Source organism: Macaca fascicularis, chromosome 3 (genome assembly GCF_037993035.2).
Source record: "Macaca fascicularis isolate 582-1 chromosome 3, T2T-MFA8v1.1".
NCBI lineage: Eukaryota > Metazoa > Chordata > Mammalia > Primates > Cercopithecidae > Macaca > Macaca fascicularis.
The window spans coordinates 90,643,642-90,669,801 of record NC_088377.1 but is presented as its reverse complement, the minus strand read 5'-3'; the positions used below and the strand labels follow the sequence as shown (position 1 = coordinate 90,669,801).

The following is a 26,160-nucleotide window of genomic DNA, read 5'->3' as shown; positions in this document are numbered from 1 at the left end:
CAGTGCAAGATTTGCCATGTTCTATGTACCTGGCAGTCACCTGCAGTGACTGTGAAAACACATGTCACTTGGTGCCTCCAACAGGTAAGTTCTTAGGTAACAGTGAAAAGGAGAGAATCCTAGCAAACTGTACATGTTACATGAGCAAGCAATAAGCTTTTGTGATGGTAAGCCACTGAAGTTTTGAAATTTTCTGCTACTGCAGTATAACCTAGCTTGATTAACACATAGGGCACTTGCCTTCATAATATTTTCCCATGATTCATTTTAAAAGAATTAATATTGAGCCAATATGGGGGTAATAACAGTACACAAAACAGAGTTCTTGCCCTCCTAGTAAGAACGACAAACAAGCCATTCCAGACCATCCTAAGATCAATGGAAGTATTAAAGTAGTTTAGGCAGAGAAGTTAGCATATTTGTCTCCCAGATCACAATGGTTGCACAGTGAAGACTGAGTTTAGAGCAGGAAAAGTCTGAACCCATTAATCTATGCTGCAATAATAGTAAGGAGGTAATAATGGCTTGGATTAGCGAAGTGGTGGTAGAAGCAGAGTGAAATGAATGATATTGAGATATAATGAGGAAGAAGATTTAGCACATCCTGGTAAATGAGTGGATGTGTAAGAAGTAGAGAGAAAATTCAAAGCAAACATTTAGATTTCTGGCTTTGCTCATTTGGCTATCATCAGTCAGTTTGGACATGCCTAGTTTGAGCTGGGTACCTACAAAACACTCAAAGAGATATCAGATAGGGAATTAAATATATAGGCTTCAAGCTTAGGAGTGACCTCACAGCTAGAAGTAACCAATATATAGAAAGTAAAGCCACAGGTATATAAAACCATGGGTTTAGATGAGATCATCCAAAAAGAATGTGGAGACTAGACTACATTGATAAGAGCCTTAGAATTCCTTGGAGTGGCAATATTTAAGCAAAGACAGAAGCATGCAGAGGACAACGAAACAGGCATGGTATCACAGAAGCCAAGAGAAAAGATTGTTTCAAAAAGGAAACAATGGTCAACAGCTTCAAATGCTGTTGAAACATTAACAACTAAGATATCTCTCACAATAGGAATGATGTTGGTAAGTTTATCAAGAGGAGTTTCACAGCAGTATTGGGGGTAAAAGTCTAATATACAGTTGAGGGTCACCTGGAGGTGAGGAATTGGTGATAAGCAAGCATAGACAATTTTCTCAAAAATTCTCTTTAGGGGAAAGGAGAATTTGAGCAGAAGCTAGAAGGAGGATATGCATGAAGAAGACACTTTAAACAAATGAGAATGCTAATGGCAAGAAACCAGTAAAGAGCGAGAGGTTGAAGACACAACAGAAAGAGAATAATTGATGGACCAAGGCCTCAAGTAGACAGGAGTAGCCAAGACCTAGAATACACATTGAATGATGACCTCTATTGTAAAAAGAATGGAGGAAGGAATGAGTATAGTTCAAAACTTGTTAATTTGATTATAAGTAGTAACTAACACACACTCTCATGTTATTAATTGAATTCTTATAATAAAGTACATAAGTATAGAAATATAGAGTAATATAAATATCCTGTTTATTAGTATTATTTTCTCTGATTCTCAAGACTCAAACTACCTAGATTCATGGGACCTAGCCAGCCATTTTTTGTTTTGGTAAGTGCCTTATACAATGTCTGAAATACCGTAAATATTTCACAAGTGGTAATTTAACCCCATTTCCTTGGCTGACTCTGGATTCAAAGAGTTAGGGGCTTCATCACTGATGATATCTGATTCTTCTTCTAGCTTCTCCATTAGTATGATCTACTCTACCTGCCAGATACCTCCTGAGGTTATAAATATCTTCTTTTCTGATCTAGCCCTACTTCTACATTTTTCCAGGATAAATCTATCCATTTATGATACAATAATTTTTTTTTTTTTTTTTTTTTGAGATGGAGTGGCTTTGTTGCCTAGGCTGGAGTGCGGTGGCATGATCTCGGCTCACTGCGAGCTCTGCCTCCCGGTTTCACGCCATTCTCCTGCCTCAGTCTCCAGAGTAGTTGGGACTATAGGAGCACACCACCATGCCCAGCTAATTTTTTGTATTTTTAGTAGAGACAGGGTTTCAGTGTTTTAGCCAGGATGGTCTCGATCTCCTGACCTCGTGATCCGCCCACCTAGGCCTCCCAAAGTGCTGGGATTACAGGAGCCACTAGAAATTGATGCTGGGTTTGGGGTAATCCCTCAAAAATAATACAACTTATAAAACTGAACAAAAACTAAAATTGATGTCAATTTTCATAGTGACAGGTACTGACCAAAGGCATATTTTCAGACTTTGTCCAAATGTATCAAAGAGCATTTTAAAGTATTAAATTGGGTTCTTCACTTACCAGTAATGAAAATACATACTTTTATTTATAATTAACAAGTATAAAAACTTGTTCAAGATTGAAAAACTGAAAAAACTTGCAGAGAAATAAGGGAATAAAATAGAACCACACGTATCTATTACCTCATTAAGGGGAAATATTTCATCTGGAAGATCAATTCAAACAATGACTTCTAAAAACTAAATACTTAATTATATACCAATAAGAATCAATTTTGGAGCTAGTTCAGTGATAGGAAGACAATGTAAAATACCTTATATTCTAAATTAGATAATATAAAAATACTACACAGCTACACATCCACAATTTTTTAATAAGTATATCATTAATATTTTCTTAATATGTCAGAAAAGATGAAAAGAAACAATATAGAAATATTTTCAGCTATACAAATTCAGGGCTTCCATGACAAATAAAGGCTAAAGATTCCACCTTTATTTACATACACTTTTTTCTTCATAGAAAAAGTTGATATCCAATAAAATGTTACCTAATGCAACCCCAGGCAAAGTGAATGCCATGATTGGACAATGCAGACCTATTCATTGAATGGTTATATGTAATTACCATGTGCCAGATACTGTTCTAAGCACTCTATGGATGTTAGCTCATTTAATCTTAAAACCATGTAAGAGAATATGGTAAAAAAAAAATATGAAAAACTAAAATTGCTACTTTTATCCCCACCTCTTCATCCTACCCCATCATATATTGTCAGTAAAAGGACAGCAGGAGTCCAATGAAAAGATATTTAACTTGGACTCAAAAGATTTGAGTTCATTTCTGGCTCTACTTAGGGTTCTGTGTGACCTCAAACAAGTTATTGAAACCAGAACTTCCCAAACCTGACTGATCATTGGAATTCAAGGGAGAGTGTTATTACAGTTACAGATGCCTTGGACTTCACCCAAGATTTTCTAATCCTAAATCTAAATATTTTCTATGTTTACAGTGGGACTTGAGAATCTGAATTTCCTTTGAAACTATACAGGTGATTGTGATAAGCAGTCACATTTGGGAATCACTGATACAGTACTCTTATCCTCCAATCCCTTGACAGAAAAATTATAAAAATACGTGGTCCAAAAGGGTCGTCGACATGAAAAGGAGAATTATGAAGACCTAAACTGTCATAACCCCACTCTTTACACATTCTCATTAAAGCTGTGTTTAGATATTCTAGGTGACCCTTTTGTTGTGGGTCATCCAGACCATCTAAGCCCAACAAACATATCCAGAAGCATATCATACAGGTGACTGTCATCTCCAGCACCTACTTAAGCCTATCTCTCCAAGGCATGACATCATTAAAAATGAAGTGGGAAACTGAGGCAATGGTTCCACCAATTTAAAGCATAAACCCAAACAAACTATCTTTATATGAATGTGCTGAAAATGTGTACAACCCCCTAAAAAAGTTTCTGAGGTGATTGTATCAGTTTTTTTTCCCTAATTCAACTAAACATCACAATATACTTTTTATTTATCCCCAAAATATTTTCTGAGTACTTATTTTGGACAACATGAAGGATACAAAAATGAATAAAACAAAGTGCCTGTCTTCAAGCTGGTAAAGATACAGCCATAAACATAAGAATTGTAGTTTTCAGTTTTAAAAACTTAAGTTTGGCTGAATTTTGGAGATGCTGCAGGCAATCAAAAATAAGCCAGAAATGCTCATATTATAAATACGTTCTGAAATAACAGTCATATCAAGCTGGTGACCCTGGTATAAAGTACTAAAAGAAACAATATATTTGAGAATCTCAGGATGTGTGCTTGAGTATGCTACTTGACAACTGTAGCGAGTTTTTAAGTCTTTAAAAACTAGTCTCAGAGGGCTAGTCTTTCAGCACTCTAAGCCTACTTCTTTCTTTTCTTTTCTTTTCTTTTTCTTTTCTTTTTTTTTTTTTGAGACAGAGTTTTGCTCTTGTTGCCCAGGCTGGAGTGCAATGGCAAGATCTTGGCTCACTGCAATCTTTCTTTGAACAATTTGTATCTCATAAAATTGTGAAAACAAAATGAAATAGTACAAATGTTAAGGTGTCATGGATTTTTTTTTTCTTTTTTGAGACAGGGTTTCATTTTGTTGCCCAGGCTAGAGCACAGTGTAATGATCACAGGCACTGTAGCCTCGACCTTCTGGGCTCAAGGGATCCACCTCAGCCTCCTGAGTAACTGGGATCACAGGTGAATGCCACTATGCCTGCCTAGTTTTTTTTGGTTTTTTTTTTTTTTTTTTTTAAGAGATGAGGACTCCCTATGTTGCCCAAGCTGGTCTTGAACTCCTGTATTCAAGTGATCCTCATGCCTGGGCCTCCCAAAGTGCTGGGATTACAGGTGTGAGCCACTACACCCAGTCAAGGTGTCATGACTCTTATAGATAATGCTCTTAACTCTAATAAATAATAAAACATGACTTTGGGTTGATTTTTCATCAATGGTGACAAATGGCTATTAACCAATTACCTTTTCATCTGGCCCTAAAACACAAAGAAGTCTTGTTTGTCATTGTTGTTACCAGATGTATAGTTAATATACATTATATGATAATTTTATAAATTGGTATATAAGCAAGTATATAAAAATAAATATGCACATTATGTAGTCATGAATATATTTAAATATTTACATTATGCATACACCTTTCTAAAGGAAACACTGAAGTCACCAATTTAATGGAAAAAAATTTCATCTACTTTAGGGATAGACATTGGACGAAACTTCACAAGTCTATATATTTCATTACGTTTCTGATTAAACAGTGATGAGAATGACAGAGTCTCACAGGAATGTTCAACTTAATTGTGTCAAACATGTAACTGTATATAAATTCTATAGGGACTGCATTATTCTATGGGGACATGAGTAATGTTTTTAATACAAAATTCCAGTTAATTGACTGGAGTAGACTAATCATTAATTCTAAAACATGCTTCTGGCAAATCCCTATCTACCCTGTATTGTCCCCCAAAGCATGTATTAGCTATGAGTAGCATGAACATAAAAGTTGTAGTTACCAAAACTTTTTACTTCCCTCTTTCATTAACTATATTTGTTAATACACTAGGTTTGATCATAAATAGTAAACAGTCAATTCACAAGTTAAGAAAAAAGATCTAAGTGTATTTCAAAACAGGATCCTTCATGTTCTTTGAGTAATCCAGCAGCAAAGTCAGGAATGCTCATGAGTGCTACTGGATATTAGTGCTAATTATTAATAATATGTGCTTACAATTATGCCCTTTCATCCAAGTACCTCAAAGAGTTTTCATAGCATTAATTTGTTATTTCCTATAATATCTCTGAGAGGCAGTTGATAGAAAGTTATTATTATCTCTATTTTACAGTCAGAGAAACTAGGGCATAGAGAGGTTAAGTGACATTGCTAGGGTCATACGGTGAACAACTAACAAAAAAGGGACTCAAGCTAATTATTCTCATTTCCTGTTCAGTATATTATCCATTATATGGTTGTTCAATACACCTAAATGCTTTTTTATCCAAGGCAAATTGAGAATACTGTATTTAAATAATCTACGATGTAAGTGAATGAGTTTCTCATTTTTGTGTGTTCAAAAATGCTGCTCTATAGGGATATAGAGTTAAAAACTAATAATTAGTCTTTGGTTTGCAGCTGTAGCTATTATTTATAGGGCTTTTACTATTTGTGGTTTTCTGAAGCTCTGCTCAAAATGAACTATTCTATTTCTGACTGCTTTATGCTAGGTTAGCATAGCTGTGAGCCACCAAAAAGCAGCTGAGACAGGCTGACTAATGAATCTGAGGTTGTCTTTCATTGCATTCCTATTGCTCACTCTTCTTGAAGTCATTCTCCTTCTAGTTCTCCATTGAGCAGATATTTGTGCAACCCACCATCCTCAATCCTTAACCTATGGCCAGCTTAACTGTTGTCAATGATTAAATTTAAAATATTTTATTGGAACGGAGCAATTCCTAGAGAATAAAAAACAAAAAAATTAAAATATTAAAATATAAACATAGATAATATTTCATTTTATGAGTTAATGATGCTATACTATTAACAGTTACCACTGTTACATCTAGTTTCTGCTAAACCTGATCTTTAGGGTCCTTAGAAGACCATTAAACATTAAAGTATTGGTCTATGGATGACACATATCACCATACTGGGTTTTTTAATGCGGTATTTCAGTAATTTTCCCAAGTAAAGGCAGGGAGAAAGGAGAAGTAGTTTTGAAACTGTGCTCAATGACGTAAGACTGCAGTCAGCTTGGATGTGGTAATGTAAACCTGTGGTGTTTCCAACTTCAGCCCCGCTCCTCCCTGAGCTCTAGACCCATACAGCAACCACCATTAGACAGCACCACTCTTACTTCACTCATCAACTCCAAAACTGACTGTCCCCTCCCAGGACTCATTCTAACTCTTCCTTATCTTATTTAGTAAAATACGCCCTTATCCTGCCCCTCCCTCAAAGCAAAACAAGGCCTCATCATTGCCTCTTCCATTCTCCTATCTGGCAGCTGCCCCTAGCAACCGATTATCAGTTGATCTGGTCTCTTGAATATTTTAGGAATCCATCTCCTTTGGATGCTCACGACCACTCACACAGGATCGGGCTTCTGCAATAGCCCCCTTGTGGGCTCTCTGCTTACCCTTCTCCTCTGCCCTCCCACCTCCACCCCGCAAGTTATATCTGTTCTCTACCAACAGAAGAATAGCTTAAATTGTAATCTGTCCACTCATTGCCTCACCAGGGCATAGAGGATTCGTGATTTGGCTCCTGTTTTCTTCTCTACCCTCATCCTTTTCAGCAACCTAAGTTTGAAATTTAAGACCTGTAATTATTACTCATTCTTCTCAACACATTATTTGTCCCCGTGCTGCATCTCCTTTCTGTTCGGATCCGGATTTGCCATCCCACCCCTTTTTTTGTAGTAGAAAATACCTATTTATCTTAAAACCTCTAACCTACAGTTAGTAAAGCTATCCATTCTTTACTCTGTACATCTTGATATACCATACTTTCAATAGCAATTATTTGCTGTCATGTCTGTCTGCCCACTAGACTGGACAATACTTGAATGGCTCATACCAGGAATGTAGTTGGTACTCAATTTGTAGGAAGCAAAGAGAGATAAGCGAATAAATGTCAAGACATAAGAATCTATAGTTGCTAACTTAAATTTACGGATTTAGTGAAACTACTTCTCACAAGCTACCAAATCACAGTGCCATGGGGCCGCAAGATGATCTCAGTACCACACCGACACCCGACCCGCAAAATCGCAGGGGGGGGTCCGATACCCCTCAGAAAGAACTCGCAGACCGTCCGAGGAGGCGAATTCTCCAGGGGGTCAGCAGTTAGATGAGGCCCAGGGCAGCCACGAGACCCTCCAGCCAGGGTAGGCGGCTGACCCGTCTCCTGGGATTTGGCCCGCGACAAGCCACGTCGCCAGCTCCGCTCTGAATACCTCCGGCCACGCCACCGAGCGGCCTCAACCCTGAGACGCCCAGGGAACAGGAGCTGACCCTCTAGAAGCAAGATGGCGGACTCCGCTCTCCCCTCCTTCCCGCAAGAACCCCCTCCTGGTCCCCAAAATAAAGACAAGGACACCGGGGCGACGCCGCTGAGATCCGGGAACCTCCGCGAGGCCCGCAGCCACTCCCGAGCCCCCGGGAGATGACTTCACCTCGCGGAGTTCAGAGAGCCGGGGGTGGGGCCACCGGAAAGACATCGCAGACAGGCCTCACCATGCAGGGGGCGGAGACCGGGCAGCCTGCGCCCTCCAAGCCATTGTTCTCCTGCCCGGGCCCATGATCACCCTCCTCTCAGCCCACGGACAGGAAGTCGCTCCCCAGCCGCCCCGCCCCGCTCCCAAGCGCCCCGGAAGTGATCTGCGGCGGCTGCTGCAGAGCCGCCAGGAGGAGGGTGGATCTCCCCAGAGCAGAGCGTTGGAGTTCTCCTCCTCCTCCTCCTCCTCCTCTTCCAGCCGCCTAGGCTCCGTCGCCACCCGTCAGACTCCTCCTTCGACCGCTCCCGGCGCGGGGCCTCCCAGGCGACAAGGACCGAGTACCCTCCGGCCGGAGCCACGCAGCCGCGGCTTCCGGAGCCTTCGGGGCGGCGGACTGGCTTGGGGTGCAGGTGAGCGATGCCCGCTCGGGCCGCCCGGGGAGGGACTGGGGCCACCGGGGCGGCGGCGGGGGTGTGTCCGGGCGGCGGCGGGCCGAGGCCCTTACGCGGATTCGGGCTGCCGAGATTGCACATCCCGCGTTCTGCCCGGGGTCGAGCTGCGAGATGAGCCCGGCTGGAATCCGGGGCACCGCGTTCGCCGCTGTGGGGCGAGTGAGCCCCCAAGAGCGGGCGGCTGCGGAGAGGTCCCCCGCGTCCGGCAGCCCCTCTGAGTTGGCCTCGTCCGAAGGTCACCCCGCACCTCTCGTCCACGGCGCCCAAGTTCCCGCCCGGGCGGTGCCCGCGACCTGGGGCAACCCGCTGCCGCCGCAGTCCCCGCGCCTCACTCCGCCCCTCTCCCCTCCTTCCCTTTCTTTCCACTCCGTGCCCGTACTAGAGCTGCTGCTTTTTAAGCATCTCCCCCAGGGTTTTTTGTTTGTTTGTTTGTTTGTTTTTTGCCAGTTAAAGGAATGCTTTTTCAGACTAAAGTCATTAGACTGCCCGAGCTGAACTGACTACCTGGCCTTGGGCGCTTGCACAGCTTTAGCCCATTTTCAGGTAATCTAGCTTCTAAAATGAGGAAGAGAATACATTTTGGGAGAGAGGTGTTTCCTCTGTGGTTCGTTTCTGAAAGATTTCTAGAAGTGGAAGATGTGATTGGCATGCTTTTAGCCTGTATATATGTGTGTAAGTAGACGGGGGTGACGGCACACGGGTGGCAGTGTTGTTTCAGGATTTAGGGAGAATTAGGGAGTTAACTGGCCTGTGCTCGGAAACCTGAATGTCCATACTTGTAAGAGCTCATCCAAGTGTCGCTGAGGTAGTGTGAGAAGCCCCGTGCCACGCCCTACGTGTCAAGCTGAAAAGCACCTAATTTACAAATTGTGTAGTGTGTTTTGGGAACAACCTTTATAAAACATTATAAAACATGTATCATAAGTTAATGCTTTTCCAGGAAGTAAATTGCAACTTTAATGATATTCCAGAAATTGGATAACAGATTTCATTAGTAAACTCTTACAGTATGTTTATTAATGTATTTCAGTGTGTCTTATTAGCTCATGTTTTTCTGTCCCTGGAATACAATATTATTCTAAACTGACTCTTGTATTAAAATAATAACACTATTATCGTAAAATATTATCTGAAAACACCATTTTTCCACCTTGAATTTCTTCAGGGCAGGAGCCATGTCCTACTTATCACTGTTTCTATGCAGAATGCCTTGAACATGAAGCTGTTCACACATTTCTGCACTGAATGAATGAATGTATAGGTTATCTCACAGTCACCATCCAGGAGTTGCTTATTTTTGTTGGGCTAGGCTGTTCGTTTTGTTTTAGGTTCTTGCCACATACAGACTTACTTCGTCTTTACATTCTTCAGCAGAGTCAAAGAATTCTTTACCTTCCAAAACTATCCTGCTCTGAAAGGTTAAAATTATATTAAAATTGTGCTGAGCATTGTAACTTGTATTCCAGTGTTAAATGCTTACTACTTGAGCATATTCAGAGTTAGTAGGAAGAGATTGCCTGGTGATACACAGCAAGTTTATGTTTGGGGTTGATAACTGTACCCTATCTTAATCAAAAAGAGGAAATTAGGAATTATCACTGTTTGGAAAACGTGGTGCTTCCCAAAATGCTTATAGTGGTTCATTCTTCCCATGAATACATGCAATCCTCTGACATCCTGATGTGACCTTGGCATGATTTACCAATAGCCTCTTTTACATTTATTTTCCAAGATCCAGATGCTGTTCTCTAGTGTGTTTGCTGAGTGTGCAATAATACGTATCATTTATTTTGAAGCAGTACTTCATTACAACACTTTCTTCACAGGACTTTCCAAAGGAAGAAAGGACTAATTATAGAAAAGAGTCTTGTCTACCATTTGTGAGGGAATATTTTTGTCTATAGATGGTTGGATTATTTTCATGTTAGGGAGGTTCAAATAAGAAGGTGCTGATGTTTTCTGTCCTCTCCAAGTATCTGGTGGTGGTCCTGCACTGTTTTTCCAAGCTTAGCTTCTACAGAACGTAAATAAATGTACCACTGTCAATTCTTGTAGATATGCATATCAGTGTAATATGCATTTGTATTCTTTAGTAGATGAGTGGCAAGGACAATTACTTTTAAAATAACTGGAATAAGAGGCTGTGAATGTTAATGAGGAAAAATATTATGATTTTGAAGTAGATAGTTTATGATTTTCATTGTTTTATAAAATGTTTTAACTCTTAGACACTAAGGAGAGGGAAGCCAGCAATTTCTTATGTCAGTGACATTACCACTATACAGAGGTTAGATTTTCCTTCTTTAATTCAGTAGTCCTCTTGGTAATAAGAGTTCTCATGTGTTGATTGCCTGCCAAGCACTGTGATAAGAGCTTTGCTTAAATTATTTCTAATCTCCACAACACTTCTGCAAGACAGGTAGTTTTCCCATACTTTATTAAGGTAAATTGAAGTTATTTGCCAGAGGCTGGGCACCTAGCTTCTGTATAGTAGAGCCTAGATTTGAAAGTAACAATTACTGAGAGCATTGAGTATTATTGCAGTTAATCCTAACTGGCTGTGGAAAAGGCAGTTCTGACTGAGCTGGGAACTGGAGCTTCAGGAAGGCAAAGATACTGATTCCTCTCTCTTGGACATCAAGTGTGGCCTGGGGTTGCCAGTGGCCCTGGCCAGGTGGCTTCAAGCAGCAGCCATTCTTCTATCTTCAGTGTGCCTACAAATACAGTGTTACCACCTTCTATGTGTGCCATGATGGAAAAATGGTTGGGCATTGTTCCTGTCAGTGTTCTGGTAAAGTATTTGGACTCAGTTCTTTTGATTAGTGCTTTTTAAAGTAACAGAATTGTCCCTGTTTGAGAGGAATACCATAAGTCTATTTGTAGTGACCTTTCCTTGAAATCACATTGTTTTTTTAGTTCTTTCTTTCACTAATGGAAATTGGGGAGAAGCTAAGGGGGACAGTAAAAGAATGGTAAAAGAAGCAGAGATGTTCTGGGTCTGTTTTTAACATTTGAGGTCGTTAATCATTTTCTCTGGGTTTAAGATGGAGGCTTAAAGGTGGCAGAAGTCTTGTAAGGGTCTAGCTGCTATTCAGTGCTGGTAGAATTCTCTTCCCTCCTTCTAAGCCTGTGCACTTTTTAAAATGCACTTTTAAATAGGCTTACTTTGAAGAATGTGTTTTTCTCTCTCTCTCTTTCTGTTTTTTTAAAGATATACCCTTAAGTAAAAAACAGCTGATTATCTGGCCCCCATAAGTAAGTTATTCTTTTTTTTTTTTTAAAAGACATCTTTCTTATTACCTTATTGCATTCATAAGGATTTGGGTTGCCATATAGAAAAAAAGAAATTAAACTTCTATGGGTTTCTATGTATGAGTAAATTTTAGATGAGAATTTGCATATTTGATTTAATTATACGTGAAGGTGTTGACTTAGTTTCTCAAAGTCAAGAGGGTAGTCTTTACAAGCCAAAAAAGGCATGCCTCCATAAAATGATACTGTTCTTAAAGCCCTTCACAGCTAGGGTCCTATATTAGATACAATAGATGTAACACTGACATACATAATCTCCTTAAAGTCTGGGATCCAATTTTATTACTGAATTTACTTTTGAAACTAAATGTCAGGGTTTGATAATGTTATTTTGGACAATAAGACACAGTTAGATTATAAAATGTCTTATACTCCCTGATTTATTGGGAAGGTTAGCAAAGATCCCCCAGTTTCCAAAAGATTATGATTGTGATCATCTAAGCCATGGGATCTGTTTGCTTATGTAGTCGAGAAGCTAACGTAGTACTCCATTGAAAGTGGAGGTTGCCACACTGAGCGACTGAACACTGAGTTCAGCTGCCCTGTCTAGATTATTCTGGATTACTACAGCAGCCTTATAGCCTGTGGTTGGAACTCATCTGATACTTTTCCCATTCTTATGTAGAACAGTGGTGATATTCCCCTGCTTGAAATCCTCTTGTGGCTCTTTTTTGCCCATTAATAAAATTCAAACTCCATTTAGCCTTAATCTCATATACAAAATCTTCAAGATGTGCTCCTGGCCGGGCGCGGTGGCTCAAGCCTGTAATCCCAGCACTTTGGGAGGCCGAGTCGGGCGGATCACGAGGTCAGGAGATCGAGACCATCCTGGCTAACACCGTGAAACCCCGTCTCTACTAAAAATACAAAAAACTAGCCGGGCGAGGTGGCGGGCGCCTGTAGTCCCAGCTACTCCGGAGGCTGAGGCAGGAGAATGGCGTAAACCCGGGAGGCGGAGCTTGCAGTGAGCTGAGATCTGGCCACTGCACTCCAGCCCGGGCTACAGAGCAAGACTCCGTCTCAAAAAAAAAAGAAAAAAAAAAAAAAAAAAAAAAAAAAAAAGATGTGCTCCTTACCTAACTCTTTTTTTCCCCTTTATCTTTCATATTTTTTCATTTTTTTCTTACCTAACCCTTTAGCCTTATCTCTCTTCTTGGATGATCTTTTGTTCTAACAATACCCAGCTTCTGGAATGCTAGTGTTTGTTTACTCAGTCCTCCATTTCCTCTTCCTGGAATTCTAGCCTCTCTTCCTTTCCCTAATTTAGTATACTCCTACTGGTCCTTCAGAATTCAGTTTAGGTTATACTTCTCCAAAAAAAATTACAATTAGGTTCTCTCTCTGGATCCCATCCCTCAAAAAAAAAAAAAAAAAACCTTCAAGACTGGGCTGGTTGCTTCTCTTATGTCCTGTCATAACATCTGTTACAGCTCTTACTACACTGGAGAGAGTACTTTCATTAGCCTATTGTAAATTTTGTTGACAACAATCCACAGTAACCTCATAACTACACACACACGCATTCTTTCTCTCTCTTAAAGGCCTTCTTCATTGGCCTTTATCAGTCAAGTGCCCAAGCTTTCTCAATTCATGGCACCCTTATTATCGCAGTAATTTTTTTCACAGCATCCCTAGGTCAAAAGAAACACCTAAGAGTTTAATTTTTTTGTTCGTTTGTTCTTTTTTTTTGAGATGGAGTCTCGCTCTTTCACCCACGCTGGAGTGCAGTGGCACGATTTTGGCTCACTGCGACCACCACTTCCCAGATTCAAGCAATTCTTCTGCCTCAGCCTCCCGAGTAGCTGGGATTACAGGCACATGGCACTATGTCCGGCTAATTTTTTGTATTTTTCGTAGAGACGGGGTTTCACCATGCTGGCCAGGCTGGTTTTGAACTCCTGACCTCGTGATCTGCCCACCTCAGCCTCCCAAAGTGCTGGGATTACAGGCGTCAGCCACCACACCCAGCCAGTTTAATTTATTAAGTAATTAGGTCTGAACAACTTAATAAGTATTTATTTCCTAACAACTCAGTAGCTATGTGAAAAGATAATATACATAAACTAAAATCAATAACTTTCATTCTTAACTGCTATCGTATGTACCATAGTTTTTTCAACTATGTCCTGTTTGAACATTTAAATAATATCTAATATTTTGCAATTACAAATGATGTTACAGTGAAAAACTTTGCATACGTGTATCTTTGTATTGTTGGAGATACATCTTCAGGATAATGCATATGTAGAGTTGTTAGATACTATCAAACTCCTCATCCTATGGGGTTGTACTATTTTGCATTCCTACCAGCATTGTATGAGAGTAGAGTGTTTATTTCCCACAGCCTCACCAGCAGTGTTTTGTCAGCTTTTGAATTTCTGCTGATCTAATAGGTAAGAAATGGTATCTCAGTGTAGTTTTCTTTTGTACTTCTATTACAAGTGAATTGAACATGTTTTCATAGATTTAAGGGCCATTTTAATATTTCTTTTTATTGTTCATAGTATTTGCCCACTTTCTTTTCTTTTTCCTTTTCGAGACGGAGTTTTGCTCTGTCGCCCAGGCTGGAGTGCAGTGGCATGATCTCTGCTCACTGCAACCTCCGTCTCCCAGGTTCAAGTGATTCTTCTGCCTCAGCTTCCTGAGTAGCTGGGATTACAGGTGTGCGCTACCATGCCTGGCTAATTTTTGTATTTATTTACTTATTTATTTATTTAGAGATAGAGTCTCGCTCTGCCAGGCTGGAGTGCAGTGGCGCCATCTCAGCTCACTACAACCTCTGCCTCCCAGGTTCAAGCGATTTTCCTGCCTCAGCCTCCCGAGTAGCTGGGACTATAGGTGCGTGCCACCACGCCCAGCTAATTTTTTGTATTTTTAGTAGAGACAGGGTTTCACCGTGTTAGCCAGGATAGTCTCGCTCTCCTGACCTCGTGGTCTGCCTGCCTCAGCCTCCCAAAGTGCTAGGATTACAGGCATGAGCCACCATGCCTGGCCCTAATTTTGTATTTTTAGTAGAGATGGGATTTTACCATGTTGGTCAGGCTGGTCTCAAACTCCTGACCTCATGATCCATTCGCCTCAGCCTCCCCAAGAGCTAGGATTACAGGTGTGAGCCACTGTGCCCAGCTCTCTTTTTCTTTTTCTTTCTTTTTTTTTTTTATTTGAGACAGAGTCTTGCTGGACCCTCCCAGGCTGGAGTGCAGTGGTGCAATGGTGCGATCACAGCTCATTGCAGCCTCAGCCTCTGAGACTCAAGTGATCTTTCTACTTCAGCCTCCTGAGTAGCTGGGATTATAGGTGCATGCCACCATGCTGTGCTAATTTTTGTATTTTGTTTGTCGAGATGAGGTTTTAACATGTTGCCCAAACTGGTCTTGAACTCCTGGACTCAAGTGATCTGCCCACCCCAGCTTCCCAAAGTGCTGGGATTACAGGCAGCAGCCACCGTGCCCGACCAATTTGCCTATTTTCTATATGACTTTCAGTCTTTTTTCCCGTCAGCTTTTAAAAGTTCCTTTTATTTAAGAATATTAGCCATTTAACTTTGACATATGTTGCAGATATTTTTGCTAGTTGTCTTGGCATTGCTTGTGGTGATTTTTTGCCATGCAAGAGATTGTTTTTGTATAGTCAAATATGTAAATTTTAAATTTACTGCATCTGAAGTTTTAGTCATATTTAGGAAGCTTTTTCTTACCTTCAGGTTATAGAGGAATTCATATTACACATGCTTTCTTCTGGTACGCATATAGTTTCGTTTCTCACATTTAGTTCCATTCAGAGTTTATTTCTATGTATGATATATGGAATGCATCTAATTTTATCCTTTTTCAAGTGGCTATCCAGTTGCCCCAATGACATTTATTTAAAAAAGAAAAAAAAATTCTTGTTCCTTCTATATGCAGTTGGGTGTATTTTTTTCTATTGGATTATCTCACCATTCATGTACCAGTACCACATCATTTTAATCATAGAGGCTTTGTAGTATGTTTTAATAGTTGATAGGGCTAGTCCCCTATTATAGTACTTCTTCTTCGTTGTTTTTCTTGCCTTCTTGTATGAACTTTAGCATCGATTTGTCTTAAGTCTGTGAAACAATTCCATTGCTGTTTTTGTTTGTTTGTTTTGTTTTGAGACAGAGTCTCGCCGTGTCACCCAGGCTGGAGTGCAGTGGTGCGATCTCAGCTCACTGCACCCTCTGCCTCCCAGGTTCAAGCGATTCTCCCGCCTTAGCCTCCCATATAGCTGGGACTACGCGCGTGTGCCACCATGCCCAGCTTATTTTTTTTATTTTTAGTAGAGATGGGGTTTCGCCATATTGGCCAGGCTGGTCTCAAACTCCTGGCCTCAAGTGATCCACCTGCCTCGGCCTTCTAAAGTGCTGGGATTACAAGCATGAGCCACGGTGCCCAGCCTCATTGCTGTTTTTATTAGGATCACATTAAGCTTATACTAACTTATTGAGAACTGACATCTTTTTTTTTAGAGAAAGGATCTCCCTCTGTTGCCCAGGCTGGAGTACAGTGGTGCCATCATAGCTCATTGCAGCCTTGAACTCCTGGGCTCAAGTGATCCTCCTGCCTCAGCCACCTGAGTAGATGGTAGTACAGGTGTCTGCCATCATGCCCCGCTATGGAATTGACATCTTGATGGTATTGAGACATGTTAACCTAAAACAAACAATGTCTTTTTATTTTTTAAATTCTACTTTTGTGTCTTTGAGGAATGGTTTATAGTTTTCTTCATATAAGTTTTTAACATTTCTTGCTTATTCCTAAGCTATTTTATCTTTTTTGTTGCTATTATAGTTTTCTTATAATTTATGTCTTTTAGCTGGTTATTGTCCATGAATACGAATATTGTCGATTTCTGCATATTTTCCTGCCACCTTGCCAAATTCTTATTAAGTTGACTATGTTAGCCTCTTTTGCGTTGCTATGAAAGAATACCTACGACTGTGTAATTCATAAAGGAAAGAGATTTGTTTGGCTCACGGTTCTGCAGGCTGTACTAGCATGACACCAACATCTCCTTGGCGAGGTGAGGCCTCAGGAAGTTTTTACTCATGGAGGAAGGCGAAGAGTGAGCAGGTGTGACACATGTCGAAAGAGGAGTAAGAGAGAGGAAGAGGTTCTGGGCTCTTTTAAACAACCAGCTGTCATGTGAACTAATAGAGTGAGAACTTGCTCATTACTGTAAGGACAGCACCAAGCCATTCATGAGGAATCTGCCCCATGACCGACACATCCCCCACTAGGCCCACCTCCAACATTGGGAATCACATTTCAACATGAAACTTGGAAGAGACACACATCCAAATCATATCAATTACTTTCATCATTGCTTCTCTCAGACTTTCCAGATATACTATCATGTCATCTGTAAATAGAGTTTTTTTCCTTCTTTTCCAGTGTTTATGCTTTTAACTGTTTATCTTATCTAATTGCATTGACTAATATCTCCAGAACAATATTAAATAGCAGTGTAACAGTGTCTATAATAGAGGTGCTGATTGCTTCATTGTATTACATTCATCATGGATATACAAATGTGTACATTTAAACCTAGATAATAATCTGGCTATGTATATACCTTGCAAGGGTTGCACGCAGTCCTTTGCTATGTCTTTAAGAGATGCTTATGGAGATTGACTGGGCATGGGGGCTAAGACCTGTAATCCCAGTACTTTGGGAGGCTGAGGCCAGCAGGTAGCTTGAGCTCAGGAGTGTGAGACCAAGTTGAGTAACATGGTGAAACCCTGTCTCTACAAAAAGTACAAAAATTAGCTGAGCATGGTGGCGTGTGCCTGTGGTCCCAACTACTTGGGAGGCTGAGGTGGGAGGATCACTTGAGCCCAGGAGGGGAGGCTTCAGTGAGCTGAGATCATGCCACTGCACTCCAGCCTGGGTGACAGAGTGAGACTCCATCTCAATTTTTAAAAAATTAAATTTTAACAAAAGATACTTAAGGAGATGGATGTGGCAAGAGGCAGGAAAAGTCAAACTTTTAGTGCATGGTAGCAAAATACGGTGCTTAGCATGGTAACTGCTCCATGGTTTCTCAGTTTATACAACCAGTCCTGAGTTTTCTTGCTTCTCTACACAGTTTTCTGGATTTCATTGTGTTTTTTACCCAGCTAGTCATAGATGCCACAGGGTGACCTCCTTTTCTCTTCTAGGCTAAAGCTGTCATGGGTCTATGAAAATCTAGGGATTCCCTTCTAGGCTTCATAGTCTTAAGTGGTGTGTGTGCTTTGCAGATGAGCAAGGCTGGTTTTGTATTGATATGGTGCTGCCTTGACTTCTTGTATTTCTAGATCGTATAGTGAGGTAGATGTTAGTCTGTTCTCACACTGCTATAAAGACATACCCTAGAATGGGTAATTGTAAAGAAAAGAGGTTTAATTAACTCACAGTTTCACATGGCTGGGGAGGCCTCAGGAAACTTAAAATCATGTCGGAAGGTGAAGAAGGCATGTGTTACATGTCAGCAGAAAAGAGAGAGAGAATGAGAATGCCTGTGAGAGAGCAAGAGGGAGCATGTGCGCGCGAGAGCAGGAAAAACTGCCTTATAAAACCATCAGATCTTGTGAGAACTCACTATCACGAAAACAGCACGGAGGAAACCGCCTCCATGATCCAGTCACCTCCCACCTGGTCCCCCCCTCAACAGGTGGGGTTATGGCGATTACAATTCAAGATGAGATTTTGGTGGGGACACAGCCAAACTGTATCATCAGGTTTGTAATTAGATGAGTTTATCCATTGGGGGGTAATCCTAGAGTACATAGCTGTGGGTGGTTCTTGACAAGTGTGTAGGGCCTGGGACATCTGGCTTTGGGGCAGTTCTTTCTCCAGGTTTTATTTATGCGGATCCAGTCATCTGGCAGGAATGATTTGTTGGTGTGAAATCAGGTGTTAGCCCAGCATCCTGCACATGTTCCATCCACATGGCAATGAAGGTGGTTGCACACCAGTGCTTGGTCTCCCAAGTTCTGGAGAGTGTTTTTATTTCACTGCCATCTAATTTATCCAGAAAGTTCAAGTAGCATATTTTCTGTAGATTCTTATAATTTCAAGATTTCCAGGTCCCTTTGTGAACTCTCAGACCACATCCTATTGCCCTTTTCTGTTATTCTATTGTTTTCTCTCCCAGGAGGGCTGGGTGGTAGGATGTTTATTAATTTATTGCCCCATATGCTAATGAGTTCCTTCCTAGAACTCCTTACAATTCTCAATCCTTGGCCTGTTGTCCATCTTTGCTGTCCCTGGAGTGCTGGTAGGTGGAGTATTTAATGATCTCTTCTTGTCCTTAGGTTGAGGAGCCTTCACTCACCTTGGTCCATTCCTTGGTCCATTCCACCTATCTGTCTTCACTTTTCCTGTGACCCATGTCACCTTTTTCTCTCAGGGTCTTGCTGCCTCACTGGTATGAAAATCAGACTTGGGTGGGGCAGACTTTGGGGTTTCCTGCCTTGAAGATCCTCAGATCTTGTCCTGTGGTGCGTGCAGCTACCCTGATGGCACGCTTCAGCAGGAGGGTGATCTTTTCTGTTCTTTTTGTTGTTGTTGTCTTATTTCCTCTGCCCGCCCCCTACCATTTTTAGTCTGAGGGAAATCTGTCTTCCATCATCTTTCTGCCTAAAATATTTAGTCCATCCTCTGAAGTCTTAGGTTTCTGGGACACCAGCCCTAGTCATTTAGTGCTTGAATAATTGGTAACCTTCCCACTACCCTATTAATCTCCAAGGTCTTCCTGTTTCTTACATCTGCATAATACAGCTAAGACAATTCTGTGCCCCTGCTGCTTCATTCTTACTTGCTGCTTGTGATTTTCAGTAGCTTTCTTAGTCCCTAAGAATAAAATAAAACTTGATCATTTTGTCGCTATTTGTTGCTATGCTTATTTATTTTTATGTTTTGTTTTGGTCCAGTTCATAAAACCCATTTCTTTGTCTTGTTAAAGTTTCTATTTCATTGGTCATTTGTATTTCTTAGTGTGTGAATTGTCTTTATTTCCTTTGCTTATTATTTTTTTGTAGTGAGGACTTGAATCTTCTTTATAATAACAGATTTATTGAGATATAATTCACATACCATAAAATTTGCCCTTTAAAATGTACAATTTCACCAGATATGGAGGCTCATGCCTGTAATTCCAGCACTTTGGGAGGCCAAGGCGGGCAGATTGCTTGAATCCAGGAGTTCAAAACCAGTCTAGCAACATGGCAAAACCCCATCTCTACAAAAAGTACAAAAAAATTAACCAAGCATCTCTACAAAAAATACAGAAAAATTAGCCGAACATGGTGGCACATGCCTGTCTGTAGTCCTAGCTACTCAGGATGCTGAGGTGGGAGGGTCGCTTGAGCCCAGGAGGTGGAGGTTGCAGTGAGCCGAGATCATGCCACTGCACTCCAGCCTGGGCAGCGGAGCCAGACCTGTCTTGAAAAAGAAAAAAGTACAATTTAGTGGTTTTTAATAGTCAGAGTTGTGCAATTATCACCAATATCTAATTCCAGAAGATTTTCATTACCTTCAAAAAGAAAGCCATACTCATTAGTCATCAGGCTTGATTTCTTCTGCCCCTCAGCCCCTGGCAACTACTAATCTATTTTCTGTCTCCACAGCAGTGGCCCCCAGCCTTATTGGCACCAAGGACTGGTTTTGTGGAAGACAGTTTTTCCACGGACCAGGGGAGATGGGGAGGAGGATGGTGTTGGGATGAAACTGTTCTACCTCGGATCATCAGGCATTAGATTGTCATAAGGAGCACACAATCTGGATTGCTCATGTGCGCAGTTCACAATAGGGTTTGTACTCCTGTGAGAATCTGATGCCAGCACTGATCTGACAGGAGTTGGAGCTCAGGAAGTAATGCTTGCTTGCCCTCCGCTCACCTCCTGCTGTGCGGCCCAGTTCCTAACAGGCCACAGACTGCTACCAGTTTGCGGCCCAGGGGATGGGGACTCTGCTCTACAGCCTTTCCTATTCCAAACAATTTTTGGATTCCATAAATGGAATCACACAATGTGTAGTCTTTTGTGTCTGGCTACTTTCACCTAACATAATGGTTTTTTTTTTTTTTTGAGACGGAGTCTTGCTCTGTCGCCGAGACTGGAGTGCAGTGGCCGGATCTCAGCTCACTGCAAGCTCCGCCTCCCGGGTTTACGCCATTCTCCTGCCTCAGCCTCCTGAGTAGCTGGGACTACAGACGCTCGCCACCTCGCCCGGCTATTTTTTTGTATTTTTTACTAGAGACGGGGTTTCACCGGGTTAGCCAGGATGGTCTTGATCTCCTGACCTCGTGATCCGCCCGTCTCGGCCTCCCAAAGTGCTGGGATTACAGGCTTGAGCCACCGCGCCCGGCCTAACATAATGTTTTCAAGATCATCCATGTTGTAGCATGTGGCAATACTTCATTTGTTTTTATGGCTGAATAATGTTCCATTGTGTGGGTATGCCATAATTTATCCATTCATCAGTTGATAGACATGTGGGTGTTTCCACTTGGGGGCTTATATTGAATAATGCTGACATGAACATTGATGTATGTGTTTTTGCATGGATGTATGTTTTCATTTCTCTTGGGTGTATATACCTGGGAGTGGAATTGCTGGGTCATGTAGTAACTCCATGTTTAACATTTTGAGGACCAGCCAAACTTTTCTAAAGCAGCTGCACCATTTTACATCCCCACTGGCAGCGTATGAGAGTTCCCAGTTTTTCCGCAACTTCACTAACAGTTGTTATTGCCTTATTTTTTTTATTATAGCCATTCTAGTGAATATAATTTGTTTTCCTTCCTCTGCTAGGATACTTTGAGCTCCCCTATGTTTATGAAGTTATCTATGTTTTAGCATATCATATATGCCTTTTCTTCTTAGATCTCTAAGTTTAAGGTCCAGTCCCAAGAACACTTTCTTTATTGTAAAAACTATAAACTTGACTTTTTGTTTGAACTTCCAGGTGGACTTTTCTTTTGATTCATTAACAAAATTTCTGTTTTACATTTGTGTATTTGATGTTATACCAGTTTGTTCTCTCAGTGCTATAAAGAACTACCTGAGACTGGGTAATTTATGAAGAGAAGAGGTTTAATTGACTCAGAGTTCTGCAAACTTAATGGGAATCATGACTGGGAGGCCTCAGGAAACTTACAATCATGGCGGAAAGCAAAGGGGAAGCAAGCACATTCTCGTTAAGGTGGAGCAGGAGAGAGAGACAGCAGGCAAGGAAGTGCTACACTTTTAAACCATCAGATCTCATGAGAACTCACTATCACTAGAACAGCATGGGAGAAACCACCCCCATGATCCAGTCACCTCCTTCCAGGTCCCTCCCCTGACACATGGGGATTACAAATTGACATGAGATTTGGGTGGGGACACAGAGTCAAACCATATCAGATGAGTTTCAAGCTGTTAAAACAGTAAATTGCTAAAAGCACACTGTTAAAATTTGTGGTGTAGCAAATAGAATGTTTAAGAGTAATGAAGGGGAATTATTCATAATGAATACTGACATTGTCTAAGTGAATTGTTAGTGCAGTGTTGACTACAAAATTGAGGAGCCCCAGTTATAGCCAAAGTAACCCAAAATGATGCTAGGTTTAATCCTGTATTTCTGTCCCTGTTAACAGGAAGGTACAAAGTATGACTAATTTTTTTTTAATGGAAACTGCACTTTTGTATACATTATCTTATTTGATCTTTATTATCAGCCAAGAGATATAGAGAGGACAGCTGTTCTTCCACATGGGAACATTTATTGACCTTCATTCAACAATTGTTCCCTCTGTTTCAGTATGTTAACACAGGTAGATCAAAAAGATGACAGTATTTATACATCAACTATGTGCTTCTTTCTAAATGCACAGAGAACTTTATTGGTGATTCCTTTTACATTTGGTTAGGTTTAAAATGAGAGTGCTATTTCCTCCCAGCTTTTTGTTTTGAAACATTTAAAACCTACAGAAAAGAGTAACATAGTATATTGAATGCCTACATACCCTACACCTATATTCAGCAATCACCAATTATCATTTTAGCCACATTTGCTTTTTCTGAGTATAGATGCTTTTATTGATTGATTGATTTTTGAGCTATTTGAAAGTAAGCTGGAGAAACTTCACCTTTGTGTCCTTCAGCTTGCATTTTCTGAGAATAAAGGCATTCTCCTGCATAATACTGTTGTAATACTATTGTAACACCTAAGAAAATTAATAGTAATTCCATAACATCCTCTAATATCTAATCCAGATTCAGGTTTCCCAGTTGTCTCCTAATGTCTCTTTCTCCCTCTCTTTTTTTAAAATTTTATTTTAAAAGACAGGGTCTTACTCTGTCACTTAGGCTGAATGCTCTGTCACCTAGGCTGGAGTGCAATGGTGTGATCACAGCTCACTCTAACCTCTAACTCCTGGCCTCAAGTGATCCTGCTGCTTAAGCCTCCTGAGTAGCTGGGATTACAGGAGTGTGCCACTTGTTCATAAATTTAGAACAATATTTAGTGTCAAGTCAGTGATTTTTCTAAGGGTATAACAGGGATCTTCATAGATTTGCCCTTTCCAGATGGTACATATAAATGAAATCATACAATATGTGGTTTTTGTGTTTGACTTCTTTTACTTAGCATAGTGTCTTTCTGGTTCATTCATGTTACAGCATGTGTTTTTTTGTTTGTTTGTTTGTTTGTTTTGAGATAGAGTCTTGCTCTGTTGTCCAGGTTGGAGTGCAGTGGCGTGATCTCGGCTCACTGCAAGCTCCGCCTCCCGGGTTCACACCATTCTCCTGCCTCAGCCTCCTGAGTAGCTGGAACTATAGGCGCCCACCATCACGCCTGGCTAACTTTTTTGTATTTTAGTAGAGACGGGATTTCACTGTGTTAACCAAGATGATCTCAATCTCCTGACCTCATGATCCGCCCGCCTTGGCCTCCCAAAGTGATAGTATTACAGGTGTGAGCCACGGCACCTGGCCCATGTGTCAGTAGTTCTTTTTTGTTGCTTAGTAGTATTCCATTCTATGGATATGGATATACCACGTTTTATTTATCATCATGTCTCCCTGCAGTCTTGACCCTCCTGGGCTCAAGCATTCTTCCCACCTCAGCCTCCCAAGTAGCTGGGACCACAGGCACATGCTACCAGGCCTGGCTAGTTTTTAAATTTTTTTTGTAGATATGGGGTTCTCCCTGTGTTGTCCAGGATGGTCTGAAACTCCTGGGTTCAAGCAGTCCTCCCTTTTGGCCTCCCAGAATTCTGGAATAACAGGCATGAGCCACTGTGCCCAGGCCATCTTGTTTATCTATTTACAGTTGGTGTACATTTGGATTTTTTCCACTTTTTGGTTGTGAATAATCCTGCTGTGAACATTCATGTACAAGTCTTTGTGTGGACATATGTTTTCATTTCTCATGTATATACACTTGGGAGTGTAATTATTGGGCTGTATGGTACATTTATGTTTAATCTCTTAAGAAATTGCCACGCTGTTTTCCAGAGTGGCTGCACATTATTTTGCATCCTCACCAGCAGTGTTTGAGGGCTTCTATTTCTCTGCATCTTTATGGACAGTTGTTACACAGTAAGTCCTCACTTAATGTCTTAGGTAGGTTCTTGGAAAATGTGACTTTAAGTGAAATGGTGTATAACAAAAACAATTTTACCATAGGTTAATTGACATAAACAAGAGTTAAGTTTCTGCAGCATATTTCTGGTCACAAAAACATCACAGACTTCTAAATCAATACCCAAAACACTTCTAAACATTGAAATAATTGTGAGCTATACATACCTTTCAGAAAGATTGATACAAACAAGTAAGATTATTACCCAATTTTTGGTGAATCAGTGAGTGACAGCAGTTGCATTAGTGATTGGTCAAATCAAAGAAGAAATCTTTACAAAGCGAAAAATGTAAGGAGCACTTTCTGCCACCACACAGTTCAGAAAGAAATGGCGGTGATGTGTGCATGTAGTCCCAGCTCCATAAGAGGCTGAGATAAGAGGATCTCTTGAGCCCAAGAGTTTGAGGCTGTAGTGCACTATGGTTAAGACTGAATAGTCATTGCAGTCTTAACCATGACAACATAGTGAGACCCTGTTCCTTTAAAAAAATAGAGGGAGAGAAATAATCACAAATATGACAGACTTTCTGAGCACTTTTATATCATATCCTGTGTTTTCATACATTTGTCCGATTATCATAGACTTTATAGATTTTTATTTTCTAATGATTTGTATTCATCCATTCATTTTCCAACCCGCTTTTTCCAGTTCAGGCTCTTGGATGGCCAGAGCCCATTCCAGCAACTTAGGGAACCAGGCTGGAACCAGCCTTGAACAGGACGCCATCCTGTTGCAGGATGCCCTCATGCACACACCCACACTCACTCAGGCATGGACAATTTAGACATGCCTGTGAACCTCTTGTACACATCTTTGGAATGTGGGGTTTTTTCCTCCTATTTCATTAAAACCAAATGATGTTGAACCAAACAACATTATTTGAGGACCTGCTGTAGTCTTTTTTGATGTTAGTGTTTTTTCTGTATTATAACCATTCTAGTGGGTATGAAATGGTATCTGGTTTTTGTTTTGTTTGTTTTTTTTGAGACAGGGCCTTGCTCTGTTGTTCAGGCTGGAGTGCAGTGGTGAGATCTTGGCACACTGGAGCTCAACCTCACAGGCTCAAGCAATCCTGCCACCTCAGCCTCCCCAACAGCTGGGACTACAGGTGCATGGCACCACTCCTGGTTAATTTTTGTATTTTTGTAGAAACGAGGTTTTGCTGTGTTGCCCAGGCTTGTCTCAAACTCCTGAGCTCAAGGGATCCACCTGCCTTGGCCTCCCAAAGTGGTGGGATTACAGGCATGAGCCACTGTACCCAGCCTGAAATGGTATCTTATTGTGGTTTTCATTTGCATTTCCTTAATAACTGATGATGTTCAGCATCTTTTCATGTGCTTCTTAGCCATTCACATATCTTCTTTGGTGAGATGTTTAGTCAAATCTTTTTCTTGTTTCTTTTTTAATTGGGTTATTTTCTTGTTACTGAGTTGTAAGAGTTTGTGTATTACAGATACAAATCTTTTATCAGATATATATGATTGGCAGATATTTTCTCTCAGAGAGTGCTGTGTTTTTTGGTAATGATGTTGACCATGAGCCTTTCTTAATGTTTTCTAATTTCCCATGTGACTTTCTTGGAGGGTTGGGAGAAAAGCTACATCTTCTGGTCATAATTCTTCCATGTATCTATTAATAGTATTAAAGCAGAGTCAGTTAAAGAAAGAATAGTCACCTT

General features: G+C 40.8%; 1 protein-coding gene and 1 long non-coding RNA gene across 6 annotated transcripts in view; one reads left to right on the top strand and one right to left on the bottom strand.

Moving 5' to 3' along the window:
• The window catches only part of LOC102123505 (uncharacterized), a 44,883-nt gene extending 36,672 nt beyond the window's left edge, over positions 1 to 8,211 (bottom strand). For all 3 annotated transcript variants that reach the window (XR_275456.5, XR_275457.5, XR_012432526.1), the window contains exon 1: positions 8,108 to 8,211. This is a non-coding gene — a long non-coding RNA (uncharacterized lncRNA). The remainder of the gene's footprint in view (positions 1 to 8,107) is intronic.
• Positions 8,212 to 8,248: 37 nt separating this feature from the next.
• The window catches only part of RALA (RAS like proto-oncogene A), an 81,993-nt gene continuing 64,081 nt past the window's right edge, over positions 8,249 to 26,160 (top strand). For all 3 annotated transcript variants that reach the window (XM_005549751.4, XM_015447512.4, XM_065542095.2), the window contains exon 1: positions 8,249 to 8,498. The gene's annotated coding sequence lies outside the window, so the exon portion shown is untranslated. The remainder of the gene's footprint in view (positions 8,499 to 26,160) is intronic.